Below are 15,361 nucleotides of genomic sequence, written 5' to 3'. Positions count from 1 at the left end.
AAACTATTCCGTTTATAATGGATTAGCAATGAGGTCCTAGTGTATAGCACAAGGAACTCTATTTGATCTCCTGGGATAGACCATGATGGAAGAAAATATAGGAAAAGGAATGTATATAGATGTATGACTGGGTCACTTTGCTGTACAGCAGAAATTGACACAGCATTGTAAATCAACTATACTTTAATAAAAATATAAATATTTAGAAAAGAAAATAGTTAAATTTTGACTATTCATAGAGATAGAGGCATGACCTTTTAAATAGTCCCCCATTTTTTTAAGAGTTAATCACATGAAGTGAGAAGAATGAGCGAACTATGAAAATCACATCAGACACGAAAATCTTATATCTACCCATTTACTGTAGGGCCCCAATATAAGCAACCAGCCACCTACTCCTGTGCCATGAAAGGAGGCAGGGGGCAGGCTCCCATTGCATCTTAGCATTACCAGCTCCCCTTCTGTCAGGAAAGGAGTGCTATGGCCATATGTGAAATGAAGTTTGGTGAATTAGACAGATGTTCCAGGTCCAGATATTAGACATAATTTGATATCCGAGAGAGGAGAAAAACACCTTTATTCTTGCCAGTTCCTCTCAAGTTTTCAACAAGCCTCCTTCACAGGACTTCGGAGCCATTGTGTCTTGCAGCATCAACAACCACCCCAAAACTCAGCGGCTTCAAACAGCTACTGCTTTACCATCTCATTATACCTCTGCTCCATGAGATGCCTGGGAGCTCGACTGCACTGGAACCTGTCAAATTGCTCACTTGCATACCTGAACCTTCCAGTGAGACGGCCTGGAAGCCGGGGCTCAGCTCTCACTGCATCTCTTCGGGGCTTCCAAAATCATAGAAATGTAAGCTTCAAATACATTTTGAAATCTGGAACTGTAGGTCATGGTTCCTTCTTATTATTCGAGGCTTATTCTAGGTCTTAGCACTTTCTCATAAGTTAGAGAATTAGCTTCCACCACAAAAGATTGCTAGTGATTTGATAGGGATTGTGTGGAATTTATGGATTCATTTGGTACAGCCTACATCTTAACATATACAGTCTTTAGATCCATGTGCTATCCTCTTTCTTTATGTAGGTTCACTCTAATTTCTTTTGTTAATGCTAAATTTTTTTGTAGAGGACTGACATACCTTGCATTAAATTAGGCCCCAAGCATCTGATAAATGGAATTTTAATTGAATTTCTAATGCTTTTGTCTAGAACATAAAAATAAAATTAAGGTTTTGTGTCTAGCGGCTTTGTTAATTCTTGTTAGTTTTAGTTCTTACGGTTTGTTTAAAGATCCTTTAAATTTTCTACATATGTCTGACCTCTGAATAAACATGGTTTACCTCTCAGTCTTCAAACTTAATTTATCTTACATTTTTTCCTGATTTGCTGCCAGGCCTCCAGTGGGACAGTGACTTGGAGTAGTGATAGTCTACCTGTCTTGTTTGTGACCCTATAGGGAATGACTTTTGATAACTTCTTCATTGAAACTCTTTATCAGATCCAGGAACTTCTCTTCTATTTCTGGATTGTTGAAAGTAGCCATCATGCAGAGGTGTTAGCATTTTATCAAATTCTCTTGGTTTTCTGAATGTCAGTTTAGGCACATTATTTTGGTTTTCATCAAGCAAAGGAAGATTGTCTTAGAGACTTGATTCTCTAAAATTAAAAGCTATGAAAAGAGCCAATTGACTAGGCAAACTTGGTTTTAGATTCTCTATAGTTATATAAGGTGTTTTTGTTTTTCAGTTATTTAAAATGACACTTTGTAGTGATTTCTAGGGTCTTCTAAAAAATAAAGGAAAAGAAACCAGTAATCAAAAAAGTTATTGTTAATTAATTTTCTTCTGCTTTTTGCTAATATAAAAATATATTCCTACCTACTTTAAATCCTTTCAGTTTGTGTTTGTTCTTCTATTTTCAGTAGTAGTATTTGTTGACATATGCGTCTGTGTGTGTGTGTTTGCCACAGAACAGCCTCCCAGTGAATATTTACGAATGTTTGTTAAATGAATGAAGCATGATTACCATGACATTTACTCCCATAAATGTCTAATGCAGTCTAATTTTCCTCCATCCTAGGCAGAAGAATTGTTGCTTGTTCTTGAATTTTGTTCACTAATATAACCCTCCGTTTATCCTCCTGGAGTCTTTTATTTCACGTCTTCCATAAAACTGGGAGATGGTTTCAGAATAATTGAAAGAGTTGCTCAGCATAAATTCTTTCACTAAATTTATGAATAACAACTCTTCTACAAATTAAGGAAACAGGTAAAATTCTTGAGTGCCTCATCTGTAGCAACCTCTTATAAACACTGAATAATATGGGCTTTTAAAATAAGCTTTAAATATGGGAAGTTTAGACAGAAAGGGAACATTAAAAGAGAAGCCAACAACAGAGAATCATTTGACTGAAATAAAGCAATAAAGATAATTAAAACCTTCTGTGCAGTGTTATAGGACCAAGAAAACACAGATGAGTAAAGAGACATTACAAAAAGGATATTTATCTTCAAACCTGAGGAGTCTTTCAAAAGATTGCTGACGGACTTTTGGAGGGGGTGTGCCACACCTGTGGCATATGTAAGTTCCCAGGCCAGGGGTCCAATCAGAGCTATAGCTGCCCAGCCTACACCACAGCTCATGGTAATGCCAGATCTCCAACCCACTGAGAGAGGCCAGGGATCAAACCAGCATCCTCGTGGGTACCAGTCAGATTCGTTTCCCCAGCACCACAAAGGCAAAGGCTCCTGGCTGACTTTTTGACCTGGGTTCAGTGCTGCAGTTCATTCATTCAGTCACCAGAGGGGGCTACTTCTTCCTGAAACAACATTTTTGGTGGGGGCAGGGAGAAGGGCAGGAAAGATTATGTTTTCCATTAATGTTCCACTGAAAGGAAAAATGACATACTTTCTTCCTCTTTACAGAACTTATACTTTATAACTCCCTGATGAGTGTGTGTGGTCAAGGATTCATGGGCATTTAGCTCAATAGCTTAAGCCCTTTCCAGTTACCCACTTAAACGCTGCTTTCTCTTTCCCTCCCCTGATTATCCCTTATTGTCCATATTCCTTATGTTCTTTTTTCTTCCCTCCCATAACTTTTTCTACCATCCCTTCCCAAACCTTCCCTGCCTTTTTTTCTTTTCCTTCTGTCTTTTCCCTCTGCCTCAGCATCCTTGATGCACAGCACCTACAAACACGGGCATAGAAACATGAGGATTAAGGGCAGCTGCTGAAGGAGGATGAGGTGAACACTGTCCATGTCATCAGTTACTATATCAAGAACAGGTACATGGAGAAATGACTACCTAGATGATGGTAGATGCATGATTCCAAGGACCTTTATGGGAACCCTAACTTCTAAGACATGTAGCTTTTTGTCTCAATGTTATTAAATTTCCTGCAAGCACATTACCACCTACTTGGAATCTCACATACATTTTCAAAATGTGGATGGGAATTTTCATCTCCTTATAACACAGAGCTCAGTACAATTTCCTGGGATTAATCAATGTTTCCACAAGCTTCATGGAGATTCGGCCAGTTTCTTCAAAGAATGAATGATGGAACAACAGTTCTGGATAGACACATCATTGTGGTTGTTGTCCTTATACAGACAGAGAATTTAAATTTCACGAATGATGGCAAGGGCATCCTGTAAATGCTGGTATCTTGTCTTCTTCTGGGGACATGACTAAAAGAGGGGAGGAAGACCCAGACAAGGAACTGCTCTATCATTGGCTGAGAAGGTCCTGGCAACACAGTGGTAGCTGCACTCATTGTAAGTCTTTAGTAGCAGCTGTTGCTTGTCTTCTCTCTAAACATTATAAGCCTAAGAACAGACACAAAGACTGAGCTCTGGGCCCATGATCCTGGTTTGTCCATGAAGTATGAGGCTGGTGACTGGAGTAATGGTGTTTCTGACTTTGGGTAAGTGTTCTGTGTCTGCAAGGGATGACTTTGAGGCCAAGGACCATGAAGGGTCATTTGTTCTCTCCTCCTCTCCATGTGCTTTATTCAGTGTGCTTGGGATGGAACTAAAAACTGATTTATGGATGTTCTAGGGAGCACGGACATCTACATGACAGGTGAAATCATCCATGATTCCCAAGAGCCCTTAGCAGTATCAGTGTTGTAAGAAATACCTGGATTAATTGAGCCAAGGATCCATGGAATAGAGTTTACAGAGTCTGGTTCTTGGCATATGTCTTTGGTCTCAATAACGAACACCACTTACATTTTTACAGGATATAAATAAAAACACCAGAGTAGTGGGTAGTGCCAGGGAGTTATGGGAGCATCATGTTCTGGATCTGCAGAATTACACTTATTTGTGGTCAAAAATTTAACTTGATTTTCTTGACTCATTAGGGTCTATGATTGATGCTCAGACCACCCAGCCATATTCCACGGACTGTACTGAAGGAGAAGATGTAAAGCTGCCTTGTAACCACTCTACCATCAGTGGAGCTGACTATATACATTGGTATCGGCAAAATCCCAATCAGAGTCCACAGTACATCATTCATGGCTTGCAAAGCACTGTGAACAACAGTATGGCCTCTTTGACCATAGCTACAGACAGAAGGTCCAGCACCTTGATCCTGCCCCGGGTTACAATGAGAGACACTGCTGTGTACTACTGCATCCTGAGAAAGGCACAGTGGGACAGATGGGGCTGCACCTGTGCGATATCTCTCTGGTGACAAGGATGGGGGTGGAGGAGGGCAGCATCAATGAGAGCATATCTAGAGCCATCTAGAGTGAGAGTCCAAGAAGAAAAGAGGAAAAGGAGGAGGAGGAAAGGGTGAGACTATGGATAAAGAAAAGAATAAAGAGAGGACGATGAATTGGCGCTTCATTGGTTGATGTGGCTGAGAAAAATTATGGGGGAACTAAGATTCATAATTTTAACATAGCAACAAAGTGACGAGGTATTAATAAATTTTCACAGATCCTCCTCAGGTCAATAAAATGCTGGTTTCAGTGTGTTTGTCATAGGAGGTGAGGAAAATCCAAGTAATTCTACTTGTCCCACAGGCTTTTTTCATTTGGACCCAGGGCAAGAATAGACCCAGAACTGCATATACTCCAGTTGTTTCACTTACTAGGAACAAATCACTCATTTTCTGAGAACAATCTGAAATGTTTTCGTTGCCAGTCTAGAACATGCATATTTGTAATGAGTTTTTTTTTTGGGGGGGGGGGCTGTAAATATCAATTTGTTTTTAATTGCTAGAAGTCTTGCCTCTATAATGAATTTCTACTTTTTGATATTCCCTAAGCAACATGTATAGATCCTCTCATCATAAAAGACTCAGGAAGAGCAGAAGTGAAAGCCCATGTCTGTATCTCATTCTACCCTACTTCCTATCAAACTTCTCTGAGAAAAGCAATTCTGATAGTTGGTTATATAATGCCAGTCTATTTTGTTTCAACTATATACATCTTTGCACATCATTTTATATAACTACATGCACATTTACACAGACACACATACACACACATAAAACCATTTACCATTTAAATTGGATTTATTTAAATTTTTTACAACTTCCTTTTTATTTTCTTTCTTTAAATTAATAAATTAATTTTTAAAATTTTTGTATTGAAGTAGAGTTGATTGAATGTTCCTTTGAGTTCTGCTGTACAGCCAAGTGACCCAGTCATACACCCCTCTATATGTATACATGCTTTTTCTCATACTATCTTCCGTCATGTTCTATCCCAAAAGACTGGATATAGTTCACTGTGTTATACAGTAGGACCTCATTGCTTATCCACTCTAAATAAAATACTTTTCAGTTACCAACCCCAATCTCTCCATCTATCCCACTCTGTCCCCTTCCCCCTTGGCAACCACAAGTCTGTTTTTTATGTCTGAGTCTATTTCCATCTTGTAGATAGGTTCATTTGTGCTGTATTTTAGATTCCACATACAAGTGATATAATATGGTATGTGTCTTTCTCTTTCTGACTCATTTCACTTAGTATGAGAATCTCGATTTTCATCCATGTTGCTGCAAACCCCATTATTTTGTTTTTTTTTATGGCTGAATAGTATTCCATTATGTGTAGGTGCCACATCTTCTAATCCATTCATCTGTGGATGGACATTTAAGTTGTTTCCATGTCTTGCCTATTGTGAATAGTGCTGCAATGAGCATAGGGGTGCATGAATCTTTTTTGAATTATAGATTTTCATTTCGTCTTTTCCTGGAGATCTTTCAAAAAGATATATGAACAATTTATAAAAGTAGAGAGGCTACTTCATTCTTTTTGAAGCCTATTGAGTACTTTGAAGCATTTCATCATTAATTTCTTTCATATTAATGAATATTTGTTTCCATTTCATTGCCATCATAGATTGCTGTCTTACACGTCTTTGTAGAGTCACTTTTGTATCTACATGAAATTAGTATCTAGCTGAAATTAGAATAACTATATCCCAAAAAAGTCATATGTAAACATTTTAGAGAAAGGGACAGCTCGCCCTCTATAAGGTATAACCAATCACACATCAACCAGCAGGGAGTGAGAAGGTGCATTTTGCATCCTCTACAAACTGGGAATTACCCATATTTCACCACTTGGTGAAGAGTTATTCTAAGACATATGCTACATATTAAAGAACTAAACCTCAAAGAGATTTAAAAACTTGCTAATATTCACAAGTGAATATTCATAAGTGTTAGCAACAACTTTTTAAAAAAAATCTGTGGGGTTGCTTATTTATTCACTTTTTTGCTTATAACTTTCACAAAGGAAATGTCTTTTGCAATGTTCATAATTCTAAAAGTCTGTGCAGCCTGTTATGTTAATAACTAAAACTTGATTGGTGAGGCCATGGAAAGTAGGTTAATAATCAAATTAGCAAATAAGGTCAATAATGGATGGCAAAGAGTTTACCACTTTAGGGGAACAAGTATAGTTTTTCTATAAAAAGAAGAAATTATGTAAATGTTATGAATCTAAAATCCTTGCAAACATTAAAACAAAGCTCTCAACAATGCGGGAATGATCTATGTTATTTTCAGCAAACAGATTTATGAACAATTTATAATGAGAAGAGAAATAAGCTTAAGGTAAAAATTATAGTTAACTAGTGTATAGCTATTTTCTAAACTTCCCCCTTACCTGTTTAAGTCATGGCTGATTGTGAATGCTGATTTTCACATTTGCAGTAAAAGAATCTTTTGTCTTCTCAAGGTTCTTTCTGTTGAAATGTAGCACCAACTTTTTAATTTATTTTTAAACCAAAATCGTCAAGCTTCGACAACTGAACATACATTGTTCAATCTTGCTTTACTGGGAGCAGTAGTAAGAAGAAACTCCCCAAACAATCAAATGGAAGGTCAGTGGAATGGATCATAGAACCCACTGCAGGAAGTGATACACATTTCAGAGCAAAATGTGAAGATGTTAGAGTAGAAATCATGAGTTGTGCCTTGAAAAAAGCAATAGTCCCTAATTCTATACAGAGACACGCTAGTCCCCAAATATTCAAATAGCAGTAAATATAAGTCGTTGATTGTAGAGAGATTCTGAAGCATCTAAGTAGCCATACATCTTCCCAAGAAATGATATACACGAAATAAGGGCACAAGTCAGAGAAAAATAGGAGAGAGGCGTTTCAGTCCATGATGTGAGTGGTACCACTCACATCATATTCTTGGATCTTCATAAAGACTGAGAAATTTGTCCTAGTGCGTAAGATGTGTACATAAATGTAAATCGTTAATTTCCCATCCTTTGGAACTTGCTTTGATTCTGGGAGTGAAACATACTTGTACTCAGTCTTGGAAAATACAGTGGGAGCTGCTGTAGCAGTTTCCAAAGATCAGCATGTCTCCTTCAGGATCCCTCCAGTCAGCTTTCCACTCATTTCCTCTTCTTCACAGACTTTAAGCTCATTTTCCTTTTTCCACACTTCACTTTTTCTGAAACATATCTTTCTGTGTGTTTTGTTTATTGAAGTATCTTCAGTAATTAGCACAGTATCTGACAAATAATAGGTGCTCAATAAACGTTTGTTGAACAAATAAACACTCATGACTAAAAACTTTGCTGACAATTGCTAGGGATATAATAAAATACTGAGGGTATGAGTTACAGCTTCTATAAAAATAGAAGAAAGAGCCAAAGAACATCACATGGATCTCATAATGAAGACACACAAACAATCCAAAATCCTTATTTATTCATGGACTAATTCCTTCCTTACTATTTTCCTTTCTACTTCCCTACTTCCTACCCTCTCTCTTTTCTTTCCTTCCTTTCTCTACTCCTTCTTCTCACCATTATTAGTGAAATAGTTCCCCAAGTAATTTGTTAAGTTCATTTGTTCAGTTCATTCCCCTATACAATTCTCCTTCTCTCTGACATTCTTCATAGATCATGCTAAATGCTACACATTTCTCCTCACACCATTAAAATCAACACATTGTGTTTGTCATAAGGGGGTTGATACCAGATATTTTGAAAGATTACAATTGCATTTAGCTAAAATCTCCTGCAAAGAGACAGGGTATTCTCTTCTAAGTTTACAAAAAAAAAAAAACACCCAAAATTAGTCATTTAGATATCAGTTAGTACACACAGTCAACCCATTTCCATAACTAAAAACCAATGAAAGTGTAAAAGGTACACATGATGATTCAGCAATGCTGTACCCCCGGAAAACAGTGCTTGCCAACCCTAAAGTAGCGCACAGATTTTTAAGATCCTTTTCTTATATTTCTATATTTTCATCCCTGTTCAAAAATAATCCTCCATCAATCAAAAGACATCATGTGTTATCCTCACACTCAATGTTTTCTGCTTTAAAATATTCTCCTAAATTTATCTTCATAAAATACAGAATTGATGGGTATTTTTTAATGGAACTGTCATTAGTTTTACCTCTAGTTCTTCCACAAGAGATCTGCCAATAGTAGATGATATCACGAGAAAATCACAAGAGTTAATAACTCTGAGCTCCACTGGCACATTTTGTCTTTTGACTTCTACTTTCTACAGACATATAGATTGAATCGGGAAGAGTCTGTTAGCAGTGCATATTGAGAATTCTAAGTGCATTTTACCTGTCTCTTTCCTCCCCTTCACAATTCAGCTTCTAGAAAGAGAATTTATATTCAAATGTTCTTCTCCCTTGTCTCATCTTTACTACAGCTGAGCTTCTCCTCAAAGACTCAGATCATGATCTTTGTGCTGCTAAAAATTGGTAGACACCTTTAGCCATCATCTCACTGGATAGACATTTCTTCAGCAATTGCTCTGTTGAGCATTCCTTCCTTCTTGAAACTCCTCTTTCCTTCTCTTTCAGAACACCAGTCATTTCTGATTTGCCATATATACTCTGGACTACCCTTCGAGGTTTCTCTGATACATTTTCACAGAAGTTTTAGGGTTCCTTGGGCATTTTCTTTAGTTTTGAGTCTCCTCTGAATTTTGATCTAGATATATGTCCTTGGTGAAATTACATCTATTCTCAAAGAGTAGTACTGAATCATAGACAACATAGTGAGTAAGGAAATGGCTTTGCCGTGTAATAGAATTAGGTTGTAATCCTCATCGGTCCTTGGACAAAGCATTTACTTGCAGAAGGACTTTATTTCCCTTATAATAAGAGAAGATAATATCCCCTCTAAGGAATAGAGAGCAAAATTATCAGTGGTAAATAACACAGATTCTTGAATCTTACCAATGAAACAAACTCTAGTTGTCACTTGCTGTGTAGCCTTCAACAAATTACATCTGTTCTTCCTTTCTTCTGTTTCCTCATGTACAAAATGAGGATGATTCACTTCATAGGATTAACTAATGCTACTTAATTCATAGTATTAAAAGAGCCTCTTAGTAAACAACCCCTGAAATACTGTCAGATTAGAATGCTAAGAAATTCAAGCCTAGCTAGGAACAGGAAGGAGATGGGGCACAAAAGCCTTAAGACTCAATTTGCTCCTTCGTTGACCTCTAGAGGGCGATGTTGTATTAACCGGAAATGTCACTTACAATAAATTAAATTCCTCTCTCTCCAGTGAGCTTCTTTAGCTCACAGACCACAGAGAAGTACATCCCGACAGGCTCAACACCAGGAGCAGGCGTTGCCAAGGAAACATGTCTTACTAGCAGTCTCTAGAACTGCCTGGGCATGGATATCTTGAATCTCAGATTTTCCCAGTTACAAGGACTCACCACACTGGTGCATATTCCTCCCCGCTCTTCAGGGAAGATCTTCCATAATAAGTCTCAGCTTTCTCCCTGGTGCTCAACAACCCTATCGCTGCTCCCAGTGCTCTTCACAGGCAGTAAAGTAACATTGTATTCCATGCTTCTTCCTTTATGGAAGGAATATTGCTCTGGTTAGAATCTGAATAAAGACACAATCTCATTATACCTGAGTCTGACCTGGTCTCTCTGATGTTGCAGGAGGCACTGTAGCCCAGTCAGTGACCCAGACTGATGGCTGCATCACTCTATCTGATGGAGAACACCTGGAGCTTAGGTGCAATTATTCCTACCTATAGTGGGACTTCCTTATCTCTTCTGCTATGTCCAGACAATATAATAAGAAGGGAAAAAGGCTTTCTTTATCCAGTGGACCCATGTAACAGGCATTCTAACTCAAACACAACGTCTTGCCAAAGTTCCAAGTAGAATCTTGGGGTTAGTGGGTTTGAGTGGCTCACCCATGTTAGGTCACTCCTCTTTTCTCTTCTCTATTTTTAGTTATCTAACATGTACTGTGTGCCCAATAATAGTTATTTATTACTCACATCTTCATTTTTCTACACTATTCCTCATAGTGCCTTTAGTAAATATTTGCATCATTCTTGAACTACCCATCTGATCTTCAGTATATGCAGTTCATTTTACTTCAACTTCAGTAAAAATATGCAGATCCTCATTTTCCATCCCTTTTGCTTCCAAATCTATCTACAGAGGAGGATTTTTATGTATAGAGTCTGTGATAGGAGCACAAACTACATTTTTTATATGATTTCAAAAACGATTATTTTTCTTTTAAAATAAACTACTAATGTTAAAAAGTAGAATGCAATGAAGACTAATCAACAGTGTTTAAAATGTATTTGAAAGTGAAATTTTAATTAAAATTTATTTTTATATTACAGATGTTTTAAGAAAAATAAAACTATTTACAATTCTAGTTGCAAAATCCATCTAAATGACTAAAATAAACAATATTGCTCTTTAAGCAGATCAAGTTAGGAATAAATACAAATAATTTAAAAGAAATACTATTAACAACACAGTGTACCAATGAACAGGAGCAACTGCTGATACTGTGCTGGTTCATGAGCACCTTCCGAGAGCCACAGAGGTGTACATATGAGGACCAGTAACATGGAGCCTCCGCAGTCCTGGGAAATGGAATTTCATTATGTAAGAATCTACTTCATCCATGCCATCTGAGAGGAAAGATGGAGCAGGATAATTAATATTTACTTCTGTGTCTCCAAAATCCTCCCAAATTCCAAATCAGAGTCTGCCTTCTCTGAAATGTTCTTAGAAAATGTCCCTCAAGTCATCAAATAATGACTTTCCTTTTTTCCTACTCTTACCCCATACTGCCCCAGCCCATTCTAAGTGGGTTGAGGCAGGAGGGTGGGGTTTTCTGTCACCAAGTGTGGGCTTGAGGAGGGTTTGTTGGGTGAAATGATTGGTTGCAGAAACAGGAACATCTCCAGATCAAGTCATGACACCTCACTGCCCAGGGTGACAGTATTTTATGGTGAAAATATCCCAGAAAGAAGTAGAAGCATTATGAAGCGCCTAGTGGACCCTGTGCTGGGACTTCTGTTGGCCCAGATTTGCTGTGAGTTGGGGTTGCCCCACAGGGAAATCTCAAGGACTGAGCAGCTGCTGTACTGTTGAGGATGTTGGGGGAAGGATGACAAGTCCTGCACACTTTCTCTCATACTCATCAGTGGGGGTGGGGGGGGCACATTCAAGGTTTTGAAGAAGTTACAATGACCCTCACCTGTCACTGTCTCTCTGTTTCCCATCAGGTGTGAGAGGGGTAGATGTGGAGCAGAGTCCCCCAGCCCAGAGTCTCCAGGAGGGAGCCAGCTCCACACTCTGGTGCAATTTTTCCACCACTCTGGTGAGCAATGTGCAGTGGTATCGTCAGAAGAGTGGGGGCCGCCTCGACCACTTGTTCTTCATTCCTTCAGGGACCAAGCAGAATGGAAGATTAAACGCCACGACAGTTGTTAAAGAACGCCGCATCTCGCTGTACATTTCCTCTGCCCAGATCACAGACTCAGCCACGTACCTCTGTGCTGGGGAGCACAGCGCTCCACAGGCACCTGCAGCCTGCACAGGAACCCTCCAGCCACAGTCCCACCACAGGGCATTCACATTGCTCATTATTCCTCACCTACGCTGGTACAGTTTTAACACTGACAATTCTTGGACTACAGATTTGGGACTTTGGTCTTTTACTCCCTTCCCAATCTGTATCTCCTTCTGCTCTAGAAACTTCTTACTTGGAACTTCCAGAGTACCTGATAAAAATACAGAAGTAAAGTGAATATTTAACCACGGTGTACTGAACTACAAAATCATAAAAAGCGGGAAAAGAAAGAGAAAGAATAATAACACTAAGTAAGATGTTGTCCAGCTTAGTTGGGTGCCTCAAGAATGTTCAGGGCTGCCTCACCACGCTGTGTCCCAAAAGGCAATTGCAAATCCTCCCATCCCATCCTGCTAGTGCTGCAAAGCAAACAAAAAATATAGGCTCAATGTTTGTATATGAACCTGGTCATTTAAAACAAATTCTTTCTCTTACTGTTCTGGATGCAAGAAATCTGACACCAGTTTCACTGGCTCCAGGCAAGGTCTTGGCAGGCCTGATTCCTTCCAGAGGCCCTAAGGGAGAATCCATTTCCTGGCCTTTTCTAGCTTCTGGAGGCCACCTGGATTCCTTGGCTGCTGACCCCTTCTTGAATCACTCTTCCTTCCACCACAGCTCCTTCCTCTTCTGGAATCAAATATCCTTCTGCTCTGTCTCAGAAGATGTAAAATAAATGAATAAATAAGCAGAAACCTCTGTTAAAAAGAGGAGACAAGGGGGAGTCTCACACCCTGTGAAGATAGCAGAGCTCAGAGGGAAGATGAAAGACTCCCCTTCTTTCCTGGCAAAGACTCAGCCATGGACTCAGCCCTTGGACTCTGCTTACTCCAGCCCTCCCAGCCTCCTTTTCCTCTCTATTCAAGCATTTTCCTTCCCTTTCCTTCTCAAATATTTGGAATTTAGGCACTAAGTTTTAAAATAACTCATAAGTTAAAGAAGCAATTACAATGGCTATTTGAATATGTTTGAAAGAAAATGCAGTGAGAACATATACATACAAATAAGGATGTGACATAGCTAAAATAATACATGGAAGGAAATTTATATTTTAAATCCTCCTATTACCAAAGAAAAAAGGTTGAAAAACAATTGTCTACATCTTTCAGCAAAAGAAGATAGAAAAGGAACAAATAGAACCCAATATAACCTAAAAGAAGGAAAAACTAAAAATTCAAATTGGCAAATCTTAAAGAAAACACAAATAGAGATAATCATGAAATACAAGGTTAGTTTTCTCAAAATGATACATAAAATTGATATATTCCTACCTAGGATTATCAAGAGAATTATCAATGGAATAAAAGAGGGTAAACACAAATTAAACATATAAGGAATGTAAAAGAAAGCCTTACACAGATTCTACAAGGTTAAGAGGGTAAGAAAAGAACATCATTAACAAGGGTATGCCACTGAGTAAGAGCATAGAATCAACTCACCTAAGTTGAGAAAACTGATTTTTGACATCAGTTCAAAGGCAGTTTAATGGAGGAATATCTTCTTAGCAAATGGACAAAAGACAAATGATCGAAACTAGGCCTAAATCTCACACCTTATACAAAAATCTGAGGATAGGCCCCAAATGGATTTTGCATTCAAATGTTAAATGTCAACCTGTAAATCTTTTAGAAGAAAACATGACAGAAAAATCTACATAACCCAGTATTATACAAAAAAGATTTTTGATGCTACACCAAAACACAATCCATATAAACAAATAGCCAAGGCATGGAAACAACCTAAATGTCCATTGACAGATGATTGGATTAGGAAGATGTGGTGTATATGCACAATGGAATACTACTCAGCCATAAAAAGAACACAATAATGCCATGTGCACCAACATGGATGGAACTAGAGACTCTCATACTAAGTGAAGTAAGTCAGAAACAGAAAGACAAATGCCACATGATATCACTTATATTTGAAATCTAATATATGTCACAAATACACCTTTCCACAATAAAGAAAATCATAGACATGGAGAACAGACTTGTGGTTGCCAAGGGGGAGGTGGAGGGAGTGGGATGGATTGGGAATTTGGGGTTAATAGATGCAAACTATTGCCTTTGGAATGGATTAGCAATGAGATCCTGCTGTATAGCACTGGGAACTATATCTAGTCACGGATGATGGAGCATGATAATGTGAGAAAAAAGAATGTATACCTGTATGTGTAACTAGGTCACCTTGCTGTACAGCAGAAAATTGACAGAACATCATAAACCAGCTATAATGGAAAAAACAAAGATCATTATATTAAAAAAGGATTCACATGGATAGTTTACCAAAGAGGATACATAATAGAGAAATAAGCATATAAATAAGCATATAAACAGATGTTCATCATCATTTGCCACTAGCAAAATGCAAATCAAAGCCACAGTGAGCTAGCACTCCACATCTATCAGAACAGCTAACATTAAAAATACTGATACTACCACATTCTGGCAATGATGCAGAGAAATGCATCACTCATACATTGCTGGTGGGTGAATAGTACAGTCACTCTGGAAATCAGTTTGGTAGTTTTACATAAACTTAAATATCCACATACCTTACAACCCAGGAATCACTCTCTTGGTATTTATACTTGAAAAATGAAAAACTTATGTTCACACAAAAATCTGTACATGAATATTAAAGGTAGTTCTATTTGCTACGGCCTCCAATTGGAAGCCACCCAAAGGTCTTAATCAGGTGAATTGATAACCAGATATGCTGTAATACATCTACACAATGACATTTATTTGTAGATATTCCTCAGCTTATGGCGGAGTTAGGTCCCAATAAGTCATTGTAAGTGGAAAATAATGTAATAAGTCAAAATGAGTTTAATACATCTAACCTACTGAAATCAATCTTAGCTTAGCCTAGTTTAGCTTCAACATCTCAACACTTACATGAGCCTACACTTAGGAAAAGTCATCTAACACTAGATGTTAGATGTTTAAAAAGTGCTGTGTATTGAAAATCT

The 15,361-nt window shown here is 38.1% G+C and overlaps 1 long non-coding RNA gene across 1 annotated transcript in view; it reads right to left on the bottom strand.

The window, feature by feature from the left end:
* Positions 1–7,221: 7,221 nt before the first annotated feature.
* LOC146401709 (uncharacterized) overlaps positions 7,222–15,361 on the bottom strand; it is a 54,436-nt gene continuing 46,296 nt past the window's right edge. Inside the window, exons 6-12 of the long non-coding RNA XR_014810873.1 lie at positions 14,553–14,614; positions 12,823–13,037; positions 12,307–12,538; positions 12,013–12,199; positions 11,290–11,440; positions 10,206–10,348; positions 7,222–8,009 (exon numbers count right to left, since the gene is read on the bottom strand). This is a non-coding gene — a long non-coding RNA (uncharacterized LOC146401709). The remainder of the gene's footprint in view (positions 8,010–10,205; positions 10,349–11,289; positions 11,441–12,012; positions 12,200–12,306; positions 12,539–12,822; positions 13,038–14,552; positions 14,615–15,361) is intronic.

Source organism: Sus scrofa, chromosome 7 (genome assembly GCF_054392235.1).
Source record: "Sus scrofa isolate SSC_HxYL_T2T_F1_AM1 chromosome 7, Sscrofa_HxYL_maternal_Yorkshire_Landrace_v2.0, whole genome shotgun sequence".
Classification (NCBI taxonomy): Eukaryota; Metazoa; Chordata; class Mammalia; order Artiodactyla; family Suidae; genus Sus; species Sus scrofa.
Note: the sequence above shows the minus strand (reverse complement) of the source record. Positions and strands in the feature narration are given on the sequence as shown.